Below are 11,799 nucleotides of genomic sequence, written 5' to 3'. Positions count from 1 at the left end.
GAAAGTTATGAGATATTTGAAGAAAACTGAAAGTTATATGCTTACATTCCAGTGTACAAATCATCTTGAGATGGTAGGATATTTAGATTCTGATTTTGCTGGATTTAAGATGATTTGAAATCAATCTCAGGTTATATTTTTACATTAGCTGGTAGTGCTATTTCTAGGAAAAGTGCTAAAAGACTCTAGTGACATCTTTTACTATGCAAGCTAAATTCGTGGCATGTTATGAGGCTACAGTCCAAGCCGTTTGGTTAAAAATTTTCATCTCTGGCTTGAAAGTTGTTGATTCCATCTCAAGATTGATCACCGTCTACTGTGATAACAGTGCAGCAGTGTTCTTTTTAAAGAATAATAAAAGTTTTGGTGGGTCAAAGCACATTGACATCAAATATTTGGTTGCTAGAGACAGAGTCAAAGAAGGACAGACGAAAATAGAACATATTAATACATAGGCAGTGATTGCAGATCCCTTGACTAAGGGACTAGTTCCAAAATTCTTTAAGACACATGTTGCTAATATGGGCATTGTGGAAACATTTGATATTTTTGGTTGGTGGGAATTATATATGTAAAGAACTACATTTTGGACTTGATCCCTTTGCGGGATACGTAGGCAACCCATATATTTTCGGGTACAGCCCCTTCTGATAATAAAATATTTTTTCCCTTATTCATGAACTATTTTGAGCATGCATTTGACTTATATCTTTTTATTATAATATTATTTTGATATCGAGATATGACATATAAAGATATAAGATGAGTCTCTTTTAGAGACAAGTGACTTCATTTTGATTCGAAGTATTATAAAGACCGTTATGAATTAGCACAATTTTTTTATCACATTTGGTGCTAAGTTCATACCACATATTACCACATTAGTTGGAGGATGGGGATCCATGTCGATAAGGACGTTGACATTTGTAGCTGTGGAATGGTCTTACATTGCTTAATTGGTGTAATGACTTTCATGTTCGGTGTTAATATTCTTGTTGGACCGGATCATGTTATGTAAGGTGTCATCATTGGAGCTATACTTTTGTGGCTACCTATGTAGTCTAACTCGGGTGTTAAAACTTATGTTAAAGCAATCAAATATTTACCCAAGTGGGAGAATGTTGGAATAATTCCATATGTGGGCCTCACATTCGATTGCAAATTTTACGGGTTAGATGTATGACTCATAATGATATTTGTGTTTGTGCCAAATTAATTAAGTGATCAATTGGACATTTTACACCTTACGAGTTGTAATTAATATGATGTGGTAATTTTAAGTATGTGGGTCGGAAATAAACCCTAATTAGAAATATAGTCGTAATGGGACGGCTCAATTATTTCCTATATAAAGGCTAGATCCCCTCTCCTCTCTATTATTATTTTTATTTAGCTTGTCCCATTGATAGCTAATACTTTGTGAGGAATAAGGAGAGGAAGATCTGGCTGCTATTACAATTACAACTATTATTCATATTAACAAGGCTTCCGCATGTATTAATTCGTTTTATTAATTTATTATTTGGTGATTCTTAATTTTTAGCATGATTACAATTAAAATTCAACATTATGTTCTCACTTTAACAGGGAACTTTATTGTTGACAGTAATTATGCTAGATGTACTTTATGATTGACATCAAGTTTGACATTCTTTCATGTGGTAGCAATCTATACCATTGATTTTCAACAAATACATCCCATCAATGCCCCATATCATTTCCACCTAGGGGATGTCATCCTTGATATTAACCAACGATATACATCTAGCTTAATTGTGTTGACAAAAGAATTTAGCTTAGTTGTGTTGACAAAAAAGTTTACATATTACATGCTTGAAACCATCATATCAAACATCATGATAGACACTGGGCTAAAGTCCAATTGATTTTAGGATGTAAATACTTTACTTTGATTGATGTATTTAATTTATTGCAGATCTATTATTTAATTGAATTACCATTATGATAAATTAAATTAATAGAACCCATAGATTAAAGTTTTGGTAACTTGTCTTAAAAAAAATAAAAAAATTGCAACTGTGAGATATAAACTTCTTAGGATATCTTCCTTATAGCTTGATTGTGATTATGTTTGCTAAATTAAATTAAATATTCTCTTGCTTATAGAGATTTCCTATCTTCGGTGAAAGTGAGCCTCACTCGTACATAAATTGCCTTGCATGTGGTCGGAAGAATTAACATTTAGTACTTTTTGGAAAGTAATGGCTCTCTCTTTTCCTCCTTGCAAAAGACTTCACTCCCAACAAGAAAAAATGAGCCCTGAGAAGAAAAACATAAAAGTAAAAAATTTCATAGAAGCTTCTTATATCTTCTTTTCAAGAAATAGTATAGGTTGAGAAGTGTAAGTAGGCATTTTTTTAGAGAAAGAAGTGAAACTACAAAAAAATCATCTCAATTTTATTATAAGTTGATGGTTGTTCTCCACAACCATATAGATTCTTATTTCATCTTCAATGTCATTGATCGAGTGATGGGTACATGCGACCTTAAATTTTGAGCATTGACAAAATCTAAATTCTTTAAATTGTCTCAAACACTTAAAGATTTTCAACTTTATTTAGATGAAACTGTGGGATTTTGTGACCCAAATTCTTCTAGGTTTGCATGATTTGGTGTATTGGGCCTTGAAAAGATCAAAATAGGGTTCAAGGGAAAAAAAAGTGTTGCGACGCTACCTAGTCGCTCACGAGGAGGTGAATGATTTATTGAAACTCTGCTGAGGCGCCATACAACCAATGTCGAGGCGCAAAAACTGCGACTTAATTAGTGCCCGGTTGACGCTGCGAGGCTTGCCTGGCACGCGGCTTCCACTCGAACATTAGGCTTGACGGGTTTTTCTTTATTTCCTTGTTCTCATGCTATTTTTGATGTAGTTTCCATTTTTTGTGCTATCATTAAGGTTTGAAATGTACCCCTATAAATAGTAGACTCTTCTCTACAAATTAATTCATTACTACAAGTTAGAATTGTGTAGTAACACAATATTGTTATAATTTCTTTCTTCATTATAGTTGAATAAAATCTTTAATTCCTCTACCAAATAAAATTTGTGTTTCTTGTGTTCTTGTTGTTTTGCGATTAATACTTCATATCGTGTCATATAACATGGTCCCATTTTCAACAAGTGGTATAAGAGTTTAGTTTGATTTGTTTGAGATTTTTTAATTTTGATGGCAATCATCAAGTATGACATTTTGCTTTTAGATCACAGCAATAGATTCTCTTTGTTGCGGGTGAAGATGTGAGTTTTGCTTAGTCAAATGAATTTGGATGATGCGTTGTTGGAATTTGACAAGATGCCTACAACTTGGATGATGGAGGAGAAACAATGGACGGATCGGAAGGCATTTTACCAGTTCATCTTTATCTATTGAATCGTATTCTTCAAGATGTTTTAAGGAGAAAATGGTAACTATGTTGGGGCTAAAGTTTGAGTAATTGTGCATTAGTAAGAGTTCGACGAGCAAATTGCACTTCAAGTAAATGTTGTATTCTCATTGTATGATAGAAGACAGATTGTTGGAAGATCACTTGGATGTGTTTAAAGAAATTATTGCAAATTTGGAGACTTTAGAGGTAAAGTATGATATAAAAGATTAGGCCTTAATTTTTTTGTGTTCATTGTCTGCTTTGTTTACATCATTTAGAGACATGAACTTGTATGGTCATGATACTTTCACCATTAAAGATACATATGATGCTTTATTTTCAAATGTGAAGATAAAGAATCTATTTGGATCGGAGGCTAGAGATGGAGAAGGTCTTGTTGCTCATGGTTGTCATGGAAAGGTAGATTGAAGACTAATTTCAGTAATCAATTTATTTTTATTATTAGACGAAATGACACATCATGAGGGATTGCAACAAGTTGCAGAATAAAGATAAGTTCACTGCAATTCAGAATGGAAGGCAATAAGATATTTTCAGGTAAAGCTGATATCGCAAATGACTATTTGAGTGATGAAAATGTCTTGGCTATTTCAGACGGTGATTCCAATCCTGATGAGGATTTGATTTAGAATTCAACTTGTGCTTTTCATAAATATCCCAATCAAAATTTGTTTGCAATATATGAAACATTTTCAAAGGTTATCGTGGTCACGAAACACAACACACAATATTTAGAATACTTGATCACGTTCGACATATTTTCAGATTTAAATAAAAATCTAATCTCATTGTCTACTCTTGATTCAAAAGGGTATGAGTTTATGGTAGAGGTAGAGCTTTAAAGGTTTACAAAAGTGTCCAGTTATATTGATGAGGCGAAAAAAGTCCCAGTCATACATCTTGCAAGCTCGTGTAGAATCGTTGAAGAACGATAGACAAACGTTTAGGATTGTGGTGGATATTTAGTTTGGTACAGTGCCGTTCGGGCTTGGTTTGGGGTCCGTGTTGAAGAATATAGCTCAATTAAGTTCAGAGGATATGGGTAATTTTGCTTCATCACCATCACCTACAGTGCCATTAAATTCAATTGCTAGGGACAAACCTAGTGAAGATAGGCACGAGAAAGCTAATTTTGTTACGCATGCTTTAAGCGTATTTGAAAGTATTTAGTCTAGCAAGGAGCCTCCTACAAAAGCATTTAGTGTTGATTTTGCTTCAGAGTGTGTTTAGGCCCTATCTAGTAAAATTTTTTAAATCAATTATGATTTTTGGGAAACCAATGTAATTTTGCAGAGCAATCTTGGGTTTATTTATTCTAGTTGGATATAGTGGAAGATATGGAGACTTTTTTCGTTAGATAAATTAGTTTAGTTCTTATTGAAGAGTTTTGTTCGTTGCAGTGAAATTTGTACTAAGGTAGAGATTTGTTGGGTTTCGTGATCCAAATTCATCTTCACTGCAAGTGGGGATGAAGTGAATGTTTTACCGAAACTCAACATTGGGGTGCCATGCAACTAGGGTATGGGAGTCGGAGCTGCCGCTTGATTAACGCCTGGTTGACGCTATATATATATAAGTGGATCTGGGCTAGGATGAGAACGAGCTGTAGTCCGGGCCAATCTGTGCCTAGTTTCGCCCATACGTATAATCTCGTCCTGTTTCCAACAAAGACACAAGACCCTAGCTAATTCTAATTTACTATAATCATTCTATACAGTGCATGTATGTACCTATACAAATAATTCCACAAACCCAAAAGGAAAAATACAAAAATTTAAAGATGTAAAAACGAAAAAGTATACCTTAGATTCTTTTCTATGCATGGAGTACAGAAAAGAGCGTTGACTCTTGATATTCTCTTGTAACTATGCCTTTTATTAATGCGTACTTTTCTTTTTCTTTTGCTCTTTCTTTATTCTCTCTTTTTTACTTTCCTGGTTTGGTTTCTTCTTTTCTGGCTATGTTAAAGAAACCCCCAGATTTTAATTTTTTTCATTATAGATGAATTGTATAGATACATATTAGAAGAATGTATAGGAAGAAATTTTGTACAGATAATATGAAAAATAACCATAATGTTTAAACTCTTGATAAATCTCAAAAACGCTCATTTTACTAAATTTTTGTCTCTTACATATTTCATTTACCTATGTTTTTCATTGTAAGTTATAAATCATAGCAGACGAGGGAATGTCACCGTANAATTTTTGTCTCTTACATATTTCATTTACCTATGTTTTTCATTGTAAGTTATAAATCATAGCAGACGAGGGAATGTCACCGTACGTTGACAGCCAGCTTAAAGATCTCTTGAATCGTATGAAATGAACTCTAGACGACAAATATTTAATAACCAATTTCAAATTTATAAGGATTAAGGTTTAGTTTGTTATACTTCATTTCCTTCTAAGCAATTATCTTTATCAACAAAAGTTTTTGTTTATCATTCTTCTTTAGATGATAGATTTTACTTTAGATTGTGGGATTATTTTGAAATACAATATCAAAAGATGTTATCATCAATGATAAAATAAAATTATACAATGTTAAACAATTGCATGTAGTTATCTATTAAGATATTCAGACTTGTAATCGTATCACAAATTAATTTGTTAAGAGCATGTTTTACGAACGTTAAAAAGAAATCCTTGTTATTTTTAAGCTTTTTAATTTTATCAAACATAATTATTTAATATTATTTTTTTTGCTAATAGAAAATAACTCTTAAGCATAAGCATATTTAGCTCGTGTTTGATTTAGCTAAAAAAAAAGTTATAAAAACTTAAGTCAAATCATTAATTAATTTTAATCATATAGTTAATGGGATTTATAACTTGTATCAAAATCTACTAAAAACTTATTTTTTTAGTCAACTCAGAGAGGGGGCTTAGTATAAAACTTCCATTTCAAGTATTCGCTTGAAAATTGGGCTGTCTAAAATATTTATCATAGATACAAAGCCATCCATAATGTCCATTGATAAAAATGAATGGTCATTACTTTTTAACCTAAAAATAATTTTTTTAACGATATGGGTACACACATTGATAATTTTTGGTTCTTTGTTTAATGAAACGAAGTTCTTGTTCGAGTTTTTTTTTTTTTTTAATAAAAAGAAATTTTTTTTTTAGTTTTTTTTTTTTTTTTTTTTTTTTTACTAGGTTATAATATCAACGTTTGATATTCATTACTTAAAAATCGTTTTTCTGAAAATTCATTTTTAATTACATATTTCAATATATATATTTTTTTTCACATAATCCAAAATTATTTCATACTGTATAACAACATGAAACTTGTGATTGGTAGTAAAACACCGATTTGCTTGTTGAGACCTAATTCTATCTTCATAGATTTCTCGAGAGATTTTCTTACGAAGTTTTGCCAATATCTTATTACGAATAATTCCGACAACTTCAGGAGAAAAAGAAGCATTTACCTATTACAGAGATGGTGTGACTTCTTGATAATGGAATCCGTGGACAACCAATGAGGGACGGTCATAATAAAGTTTACAAGTCATTTTCAGATGTAATTGAAGGCAAAGAGGGAAGATTTCGTAACATTGATCTCAAACGAATAAAATACCTACAAAGACCTAAATAGAGTTCACATTCCAGCAAGTATGAATTAAATTGTCCACTGAGAATATTTAGAGACGAGTTTTAGAATGTAGAAAAAAATATATGACGTAAATTATTTTATGATATGCGAGTTCAATAGGCGATGCTTACATTGTTATCACAATTTTACATATCAAAATGTTCTCTAAAATATGAAGTATGTTTTATTTTTCACAAAATGCAAGGCGAAAGGCACAAATTATTTGAAGACTAATCTAAATAGTTGATTATATAATTTGGTTCAACTTTCAACAGAAGAAATAAACAAAAACTAATATTGTGAAAGTGACCTTGAAATGGGAGAAGATAGTAATATTTATATTGCTTTTTAAGTTGTAACATGGAAGGAGTCGTGAATAATTATCACACTACAGATGATTAAGAAACCAAAGGATATTCTGTATTAATGCATATAACAATCAATTGATTGAGACGTACTATTTTAGACATTCAATTTGTACAAAATAATATTGTCAAAATGGTGTTCTTAGGGCATCTCCAACCCTTCCACCATTCCACCAAATTTCGCCATTTTTCATAAAAAACACCCCTCCAACCCAACACCAAATCTTACACCATTTTGGTGCAAAATGGTGCTGTTCACTTGGCACACTGTTCACTTGCACCATTTTGCACCTAATGTGATAAAAGTCCATTTTGCTCTTTTTTTCATGTATGACCAAGTTGATATGAAGGGTATTTATGTCATTTTACATCATACATATAGTTAAGTAGTTAATTATTGTTGTTATTGTTGTTGTTGTTGATGATGATCACCATTTGTAATAAGTTTTAATTGCATAATCAATAATAAAAGATTAACGAATTAAAATAAATGTACTCAAAAAGTTTTAAAATGTAAACATACATTTTTATTTAAAACTAAAACGAAACTACAATAGTAGGTCGATTTTGCCGTACCATAATTTCGAGATTTGAAATGTATTACGTTGTTTTCAATAACACGATTTCATATTTTCTTAGTTGTTGTATTTTTATTAATTGTATTACATTTTTAAAATATATTAAACAATTTCATATTTTCGTAAACGAAATGTAATTACGTATGTAGTAATTTAAGTAGTAGTAAATCAAATAAATAAATATTTGTTTAGCTATATAAATTGTTAAAAATAAAAGAAATGAAGAAAATGACTAAACGCTGTTCATTTGGTACAACTTTTGGTGTAATGGGTTGGAGATGATTTTTAGTTTGGTGTAAGATTTGGTAAAAAAATAGTGTAAATTTTGGTGCTGGATTGGAGATGATCTAATGCCCTTTTGATCATCTCCTATACTACACATTTGAGATGAACATGTCACGCTTTGAAAAATTTGTGCTAGATATTTTAGATCTAATTAAATAAAATTCTAAGGTCAAAACATACCATCTTGAGATATGTCAAATTATTTTTTATTCAATTTATTCTTTAAACATTAATTACATTTTCTTTTCACACTCGACGTCTTTCTTGTCGTTCAAATTGATATTTTTCCATTTGAGTAAGCCCCTGTTTGATTTTGCTTCAAAAAAAAATCAAATTTCAATAAATTTTAATAAAAGTTTATTGAAGTATGTGCGTAAAACGTTGATAATTGGATCCCGTAAAATGCTTGATGAAAAATGAGTTATAAAAAATATGGGAGCCAAATCGAAACTAATCATATTATAAGACTTGATGACATTTGACTGTATTCTCGACTCAACTCAATTGAATTTTGATTTTATTGCTGTCGTCTTTTTCTTCACACAATCCATGTAGTGATTGAATGTAACAGTATTGTCACCAGTCAATCCATGTAGTGACTGAATGTAACAGTATTGTCACCAGTCAATCCATGTAGTGACTGAATGTAACAGTATTGTCACGAGTGTAATAAGATTTCTTGTCCAAATTAAAAGAACCTTACCTTTTTCTTGTTGCTCGTGTTACAAGGTCTTATTAGCTTTTGGATGATAAAAAATATATTAATAAAATATTCAAATTGAAAATCTTGATTTAACTTTTATAAACTTGGGCTCCCCCAAAGTTAGATTCTATTTACCCCACATCTAACCCATCCCTAGAAAGCTCTACTTCCAACCTAGCTAGAGAATATTTACCCTATTTCTTGAAGAGAAAATTACTTTAGTTTTATAAGAATTACATAGATATCCTCTACATTTTTAAAAATTTCAGAAATTTTTCTTGAAGTTTATTTTAGTAATAGATTCTCCACGGTCAAAAAAGGGTAAATATTTATTTTTCATTTTACCGATTCATACTGTTTTGAAATTGTTATTTTGATGTCGTCAAATTATGTAATTTTTTTTCTTATTAATTATTAAGATATATTTTTGGTATTTTTGAATGAGTAATTAGCACAAAACGTTCTTACCTTTCAATGTTTTTGTGGAAAAGGTCCATACCTTTTGTTTTTTGGCGGATTATACTCTCACCGTTACTTTTTTTTTTGCGCAAAACGTCCTTCTGTCAACTCTCCGTTAAAATGCTCCATTAAATAAAAAGGGTAATTAGCACAAAATGTCCCTATCTTTCAATATTATTGTGCAAAACGTCCATACCTTTCATTTTTTAGCATAATTAGCACAAAAAGTCCCTACTTTTCAATGTTATTGTGCAAAATATCCCTACCTTTCATTTTTTGCATTGGGTAATTAGTACAAAACGTCCCTACTTTTCAATGTTTTTGTGGAAAATGTCCCTACCTTTCATTTTTTTGACAGATTACACCCTTCCATTTACCTTTTTTTTTTTTTTTTTGCACAAAATATCATTATGTCAACTCCCCATTAAAATGCTCTATTAAATAAAATGGGTAATTAGCACAAAATGTCTCTACCTTTTAATATTATTTTGCAAAACGTCCCTATCTTTTATTTTTTAGCATAATTAGCACAAAATGTCCCTATCTTTCAATGTTACTGTACAAAACGTCCCTACTTTCATTTTTAGCATTTTACCCCACCTTTTACCTTTTACTGCGCAAAAGATCCTTTTTATCCATTTTTTCAATAAAATGACGATTTTACTCTCCTATTCAAATAAAACAAAAAGAAAAGAAAAGAAAAATAATTAATTAATTGTAATCATAGTCTTAAATATTTCAAAACATCATAGATAAGTCCTAAATTCTCTACTACCGCCACTTTCACAACTCCGTCAAGCCACCACCTATAGATCCATATAGCACCACCTTTCGGCCACAACACCTATCGAACTCTACCACTACCAGCCTCGCCTCACTCTCCCCAATATTCTCTTCCATAGTATTGGTCACCAATCTGTTCGAAACAACCACATTTACAGTGATGGAGTCCAGTGGGCATGGTGGCCAAAAGGTGGTGTTATGTGGATTTATAGTTAGCAGCTTGATAGATTGTGAAAATGGCGGTGGTTGAGAATTTATGATTTCTTTGTAATTTTTTAAAAATTTAAGGACTATGATTACAATTGATAATTCATCTTTTCTCCTTTTTTATTTGAATAGGAGGATAAAATCGTCATTTTATTGAAAAAATAGATGAAAATGACTTTTTGCGCAATGAAAGACGAAAGGTAGGGGTGAAAATGCTAAAAAAATGAAAGGTGGGAACGTTTTGCACAATAATATTGAAAGGTAGGGACCTTTTATGCTAAATACTCTTTGATTTAACGGAGCATTTTAACGGAGAGTTGACAGAAGAACATTTTGCGCAAAAAAAGGTAAAGGTGAGGGTGTAATCCGCTAAAGAACGAAATGTAAGGGACCTTTTCTATAAAAAAAACATCGAAAGGTAGGGACGTTTTGTGCTAATTAACCTTTTTGATTAGACAAGAATTTCTTAAGTTAAAACCCATTATAAATATCTATAAAAGTTAAAAATCAATAATTAATAAGGTAAAATGAATAAATATTTTATAATAATTTAATCAAGCTAACTGAAAATTCATTAAATATTTGATGTTACTAGATTTGATATTTTTCCTCCATTGTGTGTGTGTGCGTGCGTGTGTGTGCGTGTTTTTTTTTTTGAGGTACTGTTACATGTATACTATATTAATGTTAAAAATTAAAGTAATATTATTATTATTATATTAAACAAACTAATTGAAAGCTCATTAAATATTTCATATTGTTAGATTTGATAGCATTTTTCTATATTTATATATTTTTTATGCTATTTACATTAACACTATATGAAAATTAAAAAAAAAAAAAAAAGAAAGAAAGTAATATTATCATTACAATAAATATGCAAAAAATGACATTAAACTTTATAGATTACGTCTAAAATTATTTTAGGGTAATTAGCACAAAATATCCATACCTTTCAATGTTTTTGTGAAAAAGGTCCTTACCTTTCGTTTTTTGGTGGATTACACACTCACCTTTACATTTTTTTGCGCAAAACATCATTCTGTCAACTCCCTATTAAAATGCTCCGTTAAATAAAAATGGTAATTAGTACAAAAGGTCCCTACATTTCAATATTATTGTGCAAAACGTTCATACCTTTTATTTTTTAGCATAATTAGCACAAAATGTCCTTAACTTTCAATGTTATTATGCAAAACGTCCCTACCTTTCATTTTTATCATTTTCACCCCACCTTTTACCTTTTATTGCGCAAAAGGTCCTTTTTATCCATTTTTTTCAATAAAATGACGATTTTACCCTCCTATTCAAATAAAACAAAAATAAAATAAAAGAAAAATAATTAATTAATTGCAATCATAATCTTAAATCTTTCAAAACATCATAGATAAGTCCTAAATTCTCT

Source organism: Olea europaea, chromosome 22 (genome assembly GCF_002742605.1).
Source record: "Olea europaea var. sylvestris chromosome 22, O_europaea_v1, whole genome shotgun sequence".
NCBI classification, from domain to species: domain Eukaryota; kingdom Viridiplantae; phylum Streptophyta; class Magnoliopsida; order Lamiales; family Oleaceae; genus Olea; species Olea europaea.
This window is presented reverse-complemented; position numbering follows the sequence as displayed.